This window comes from Bacillus rossius, chromosome 12, assembly GCF_032445375.1.
Source record: "Bacillus rossius redtenbacheri isolate Brsri chromosome 12, Brsri_v3, whole genome shotgun sequence".
Classification (NCBI taxonomy): domain Eukaryota; kingdom Metazoa; phylum Arthropoda; class Insecta; order Phasmatodea; family Bacillidae; genus Bacillus; species Bacillus rossius.
The window spans coordinates 43,847,437-43,855,084 of NC_086339.1; the positions used below are offsets into that span (position 1 = coordinate 43,847,437).

At 40.0% G+C, this 7,648-nt stretch overlaps 1 non-coding gene across 1 annotated transcript; it reads right to left on the bottom strand.

Moving 5' to 3' along the window:
• Positions 1–5,987: 5,987 nt before the first annotated feature.
• Positions 5,988–6,060, bottom strand: Trnav-aac (transfer RNA valine (anticodon AAC)). The gene has a single exon. It is a non-coding gene; the product is annotated as a tRNA-Val (tRNA).
• Positions 6,061–7,648: the final 1,588 nt, after the last annotated feature.

Genomic DNA, 7,648 nt, shown 5'->3' on the forward strand with positions numbered 1-7,648 from the left:
CAAACATTCTGCTAGCTTGTGAACTTCTTATTGTTGAGCAAAGATAGAGTTCTAGTACAAGCCAGAATGTTTGAATTTTTTTTTTTCGTTTTTATTTTTAATTTTTTATTAATTTTTTTTATTTTTTGTATCTTTATGATATCAAAGAAAAACTTGTGGCGGTTTTCTCCGTGTGCTCTTGATTATTCTTGCCAATGTTATGATGGTTTTTTCCGTGTGCTCCTGATTATTCTTATCAATATTTTGATGGTTAATCCGTGTGCTTGCGATCATACCTGCGGTTTCGGTCAAAGGTCAAGGTCACACCCATCAAGATGGCCGCCGTGACGTCACAATCCAAGATGGCGGACCGTGAGAAATCTGAGAAGCACTAGCAGGAAGGACGAACTTTTTTTCTACTTGGATACTATCGAAGCCAACCTCCCTTTGCGATCGATAGTGAGCGTTCCGCATCCCACATTAATGAAATAGATATTATTTACCTGCAAGCAACACGTGGCGACATTTTTTGACGACAGCCAGAACTACTTGCATCAATTTGCTTTGCATTAGATAACTTAACTCTCGCTGATGAAATATTTCAAAAACTCTATTTAAGAAATGGTTCCAATTGGAGAAAACTGACAGTTTGTATCTAACATTAGTCACAGAAGCTACCATCGATCGTGGTTTGTTATCTGCAGCTGAATCAGAAGGAAGCCGCTGTAGATACTGTGGCAAGGATTTTGCCATGAGAAGGAATGCTAGACGTCATGAGAAGAATGATTGTGCTAGAAACCCACTACACAACATGTTAAGCTGTAATCGTTGTAGCAGGTTGTTAACACGAATTGACAGCTTAAAAAGACATGGTAGAACATGTAAAGTCAAGACTACTTACGTCATAGAGGACACCGATAGATCTACTAGACTAAAGAAGAGTGATCTGCATTACGACAATAATTTTCCTTGTCCTGAGCGTGATGGTATTAGCTCACCCGATCGTGAGAAAGAACATAAATTGAAGGATGCTAATGGCTTCGGGAAGACTGAAACTAATGGCAGTATCAACACCGTGAAAAGTGAGAATAAATTCAAGCCTATATTTAGTAGATCCTCCATTCTTTGTAAAAATTATGGACCCCTAAAAAGGAAGCATGAAGACGATGAAGACACTTCGACATCATCGATAGCGAATTCATACGGTAATCTGGGTGAAGAGAATGTCTTCTACAGTGATTGTTACAGTGACTCTGAGGCTGTTGACAAAGGCATAGACTGTGATGAAGCACCTAGAGCTGACAAGATCGAAGAATGTGGCGATGTCCTGAGACCGAAAAGATAGAAACGTCGTGTTATAATAAATAAATCTGATAATGCTTATTATGATCACTGGGACGATTGTGATATTAACAGTATTTATAATAAACAAGCAAGTGAGATGGATGTAGAAGAGATTGATTACACATCATGGAAAGATCCAAACATATTGGTTGACCGGCTAAGACTTCTACATGGCTCGCTTTGTGCAGGAAACTATTCGTGCATCAAAGAAATATCCTTCATACTCAAAGAACTGAGGAAAGCTGGCTACATACAATAATGGCTTCTTTTACTTGTATTGGTGTAATGTTGAGAAGTAATTAAATATTGAAAGTAAAAATTTAGTGTGTTTATTTCTTGTATTCTGATTTCCAACTAAGCCAGTGTGTGTTTCCGCTACTGTATGTGTGATAATTCCGTTTCCTGTGTGTACTGTGTGTATACGTTTCGTTTCCTGTGTGTACTGTGTGTACGTTCCGTTTCCTGTGTGTACGTTCCGTTTTCTGTGTGTGTACTGTGTGTACGTTCCGTTTCCTGTGTGTGTGTACTGTGTGTACGTTCTGTTTCCTGTGTGTACTGTGTGTACGTTCCGTTTCCTGTGTGTACTGTGTGTACGTTTCGTTTCCTGTCTGTACTGTGTGTACGTTCCGTTTTCTGTGTGTACGTTCCGTTTCCTGTGTGTGTACTGTGTGTACGTTCCGTTTCCTGTGTGTGTGTACTGTGTGTACGTTCCTTTTCCTGTGAGTACTGTGTGTACGTTTCGTTTCCTGTCTGTACTGTGTGTACTGTGTGTACGTTTCGTTTCCTGTGTGTACTGTGTGTATGTTCCGTTTTCTGTGTGTACGTTCCGTTTTCTGTGTGTGTACTGTGTGTACGTTCCGTTTCCTGTGTGTGTGTACTGTGTGTACGTTCCTTTTCCTGTGAGTACTGTGTGTACATTCCGTTTCCTGTGTGTACTGTGTGTACATTCAGTTTCCTGTGTGTACTGTGTGTATATGTTCCTTTTCCTATGTGTACTATGTGTATGTTCCGTTTACTGTGTGTACTGTGTGTACGTTCCGTTTCCTGTGTGTACTGTGTGTACATTCCGTTTCCTGTGTGTACTGTGTGATCATTACATTTATTGCATGTAAATTGTTTGTATTGTGCGTACATTGCGTAAATTACGTGTTGGAGCTGATGGAGCTGTTGGAGCGCTTGCAGCTGATGGTCAATTGAAGCATAGGAGCAAAATGTAGATGGATCTGATGACGTGAATTGTAGCTCTTTGAGCCTGGCGTATATTGGAGATATCGAATTTTTTTTTTCGATCAAATGATCCTCTTTTTTAATTTGTAGATTTGACTCTAGTATTATTGTAAATGGTTCTTGATTTGAATAGCGTATTATTCCATACGGTGCATGTATATAAGCGAGTCCTAGACAGCAGGTCGCTCAGTTTGTTACTGACGTCGGCGGTGTAAGGATCGTCTAGTTTGTTTCTTCTGGTGCATAAGTCGTGTCAATTAGCTGTTCTTGAGACCTCGATGGCATCTTTACCGTCTTTAACGTCGAACTTGATGGAGGTTGTACCGTCGACTACGGGAACCTTGACGACAGCTACGACGGAGAAGGAGCAGATTACGTTGACAACCACGGCGACAACACTGGAAGAGACTTCATCAGACGCGATACCACCAGCAGAAGAGACTTAAATGCCGGTAGTGCTGGCTGTGCAGGAAAACTCGACGAGCTTCTTTTCGCCCTCGATGGAGGCTTCAATGGATGCCGAATCGACAACAACTAACGAACATCGGTGCTGTTACTGTGACAAAATTTTCTCAAACAGCAGCAATGCTCGACGACACGAGAGGAGCGAATGTGCCAAGAATCTATATCGTAAAATGTTTGTTTGTGAGAAATGTCATAAGCAGTTTTCCAGAAAAGATAATATGAAAACGCACATGAAGGCATGCAAAGGTCCTGCTGTGCGGCAGAAAGTAAAGGTTTCGGCGCAACAACGATGCATCGATGTGCATAAGAGTATGCCTGGAAATGGTACTACTGTTGCAACGCCTGTATCTGGATCAGGTCTGAAAGGCTCGTCTTCATCACCACGGTATCCTTGCAGCTACTGTGATACGTCGTTCGCATTTTCCCATGATGCACGAAGACATGAGCGGAGCAAATGCACGAAGAATCCTTCTCGAATGAAGTTTCGCTGTGATGAGTGCCTTAAATGGTTTACTCGAATTGACAGTTTGCGACAACATGCGAAAAAATGTAAAGGTGGAGTCTGTGTGCCTACTGTTGAACTACCTGTCAACATTTCGACTCCTCGCTTTAGATTGGAGACTCGTGACCGTACTTGCAAAAAAACAGATGTGCAGAAACCGATTGCTATGACGTCTGGACATGGAACTAAACCTAAGACTGTGTTCGGTGCATTACAAGTAAACGATAATGGCTTCTACTTGGCGCAGTCTGCATTTCGTGGAACGTTGAAAGATTATTATTATCTAAATACGTTCGGTGAGTCGAAGGACATTTGTACTTTTCTTGATGATATTAGACAGAACATAATCAATCAGCTTACTGATGACGTAGCGACAAACGGACCTTTGAAATATAACTTGTGGTTGGACTGTCTATATGGAAAGCCGTATCCGTTAGATGACAAAGTGAAGAAGTGTGCATTCAAGACATCAGCTGCAGTAATTTACAGTTCTGACGATGTTAAGCAAACTGTTAAAAACGGTATCCAGAAACTCTGTCAAGAAGAGGAGAACTATGTCTGTAAAGTTCTGGCTGGACTCTGTCTAGTATAAACCGATTGGAGCTAAGAATTAGTCATTTCACACCGCTGCGGAACTAAATGATTGTAAATTTGCTGGCTTTCGTAAGTGATCCTGTAGTAGAATAGAAATTATGTAATAAATATTATGTTCGTGAAAGAACTTGTGGTGTTTAATTCCTCGAACCTGTTACTATTATGTTAAATTGTTATTATTTTTTCATCGTCCAGAATCGTACCAAGGACCTAAGTCGATCTAATTAATCAGTACATTGATTGGAAATTTATTTAATGATTTCTGAACTTTTGCCCGAATCTCTAGCATTAAAATTATGAATTACCAATATGTTGGTGTTGATGGCTTATAGGATGATGATGATGACAGTAGATGTTTTAATGTCTCTTTAAGAATGTTGAACATGGAATAATGAAATTATTATTTTTTTACATCAAATTAAACATTATTGAATCGATCGGGTATCGAACCAAGGACTGAAACTGATCGAATCAATCTGTAAATTAATGAGTGATTTATTTAATGAATTTTGCAATTTTTCCCGAATTTCTAACTAAATAATTACACGATTCCAAGATGGCGGCAAATGACAAGATTGCGGGTGACATAGCAAAAATAAATGATTACTGCACTCTAGCGGATAAGAATTAAACTAACATGGCGTCAGCGCACTCTCGCCGACGATAACAAGATGATGGTCTCCAGCAACGAAGACAAGATGGCGGACATGACATCATACTAGTTGACCTTGTTATTGGTGGTGGTAGGTTAGTCTGTAGGTGACTTCCGTGGTGGAAGGATCGGTCGTCATTTTTATTTTTTTTCGCCTTCACCTGGTTCGAACCGAGGACTCCGAGCTCCGTGCCGTCGTGACGTCACAAATCCAACATGGCGGTCGGCACCACAGGCACCACACCCTGTCGCCTGTCGCAGGAGCCCCATTCATATACTACTATTAGGATAGGTTAGCTGCATTATAAATACTTTAAAACATTGTGGATGGTTGGTTATGTTAGGTAAGTATAGCTACATTAAAAATACTGTAAAATCATAATATGGTTGCTTAGCAAATAACTTGTTAATATGTAGCTATCCAGGGCTAGGAAACCGTTTACATGTTTTCACAGTATCTTTAATGTAGCTATCCTAACTAAATCAACCGTCCACAATGTTTTAAAGTATTTATAATGTAGCTAACATAACCTTATTGACCATTAGTTGTCATGAGTTACAATGAATAAAAAAAAACTCGAAGATGCACTATCAAACGTTTGGCTCTCTCGTCTGTGAAAAGAAGGCTTCCCGCCGTCAACACTGGGTGAGCAGGTAGCACATGCCAAGCGAGTTCATTGGCTGGTTTGTCAATATTTTTGAATTTATTATGTATATATTAGTTACCATCGTAAATAATAATTATTGTGTTATTATTATTTTAATACACAAATGTTAAAAAAGTTATTTTTCCGTGCACGTATAGTACTTTAGGCAACCTTTCATAAATCTTTTGGATTACTATCGATGTTGTTTGTCTATTAGATGTTGCAGAGGGACAAAAAAAACACAGCAATTCTGTATATCAAGGGTCAATCTGTTCCTCAGCTAAGAGTGCGATCCCATATTATCTTTTTATAGCCTTTGTACTAATTGTTTAGTTTTATAAACTCATTTTGTCATATATATATATATACTATTTATTTTTGTACAGATTTGCTGTTTTTTTGCATTAGGTACTATAAAAGTAAATTTTCTAAAGGATTTCCTAAGGTAACTTTACTTTTTATATTTCTGCAAATTAAGGCATAAATAAAGAGAAATGGTATTTTCTATCGACCTGATTTAGTTTCATTACGAACAATAAATAATATCAACTTATTTTAGTTAGCTAAATATAAACAATGTTTCCGCCCGGTATCGAACCGGGGACCTTCCGCGTGTTAGGCGGATGTGATAACCACTACACCACGGAAACAAATGAAAGGAATTTTACGATAATATACTGTAGTGTATTGTAAAGTTTGTGTCCAAGGGGCTTTTCTCGGTCAAAAATGTCATGTAATGTATTATATTTTAATACGTTAGGGTTTATGGCTTCTGAATTGCAAATAAATTTCATGAAGAAAATCAAAGTCATTACGTATATTACACACAACAACGCTATTACACCGTAGGCCAATTTCGGGATTTGTTTTATTTTTGCGCAGGTAAAATGAATTCAAATAGTAAAAGTGGTCGGTTAGGTTAGCTACATTAAAACACTTTAAAACACTATGGGCGGTTAGTTAGGTTAGTATAGCTACATTAAAATAAACAGAAAAATATAAATATATATAAATAAACCCGAGGTTGGCCGAAGGTGAATATTCGGGCGTGTTCGGGCAGGGACAGAACTTGATGGACATCTTAGGCTTCCCGTCAAACAAAGCCATTGGCCATGGATCTACACAACTGGATGGACGAGACACTCCACATACAGGAAGATGAACTGGTTGCTGTCGCCAACGATGCATCTTTACCAAGCTGACTTTAATAACACACTGCGAGAGGATCATGAGAACGACTGGCAGGACATCTGAAATTATAACAGCATCGGGTGAGTCCATTTTGACCGACATGGAAATTGCCGTAGACAACCTCAAAACAGTATGAGTGATCAACATGCCTGTTGAAGTAAAAAATGAAAATATTGTAAATGCTCTGACACCTTGCGGTAAAGTTTTGCCTTTCACTGAAGAGCTCTGGGGGGACATTACAAAAACAAAGTGAAAACGAGGGTACGCGTTGTCAAGATTGAGTTAGATAAAGACTCCCCGTCAATACTGACGGTTCAAGGTCACACAGGCGTGGCGATTATTTCTTCCTAACCTTATCTACTAAAACTAAGTGTGTTTGGGAGGGTCCGGGTTAGGGAGGGATACTAAGTGCGTCTCAGACCGAAACCCATATGCTTTAATCTTGCAGGGTGTTAACCATGCAGGAGGGGTAGCATGCATCGTGTGCTAGGAAGGGGGGAAAGGCCAGCCATGACAGCGATTGGTGCCATGACTAACTTCCCTCACTGACTATTCTAGACCAAACCGAATAAGTTAAGCCCAGGTAAAACCTGCATAGTCACAGGGAAAACCCTGGGCTCTGACATGTGGGATGTAAAAAGTTCATGCATTAATATCAAGCCGGATGCTTACGGGAAAACAGAAGGATGGGTCTGGAAGAAGAGTTGGACAGAGTTGAAAAGAGTATACCGTGCAGGGAGTTGAAGGCTTGGACATTGCTCTCCACATTGATACGGATGGCACTGGTTGTTTCGGGGGCGACTCTAAAGGCCATATTACACGATACCTGCTGCCGTACAGGGTTCTGCCACAGGCTCCTACAAAGGCCAGTATGACAGCTGTTGAACCGGCAGCCATGTAAGCCGGTATAGAGTTTTCCTATTTCACGACAGAAGCTGGTATACTAGCTCGAAGCAGAAAAGGCGATGCGCACGCAAACCGAGTTAAACACGTAATAAAAATGGACCCCACGCGCCGAAAGTTGTTGTTAGCTGCCTCAGCTTTGAT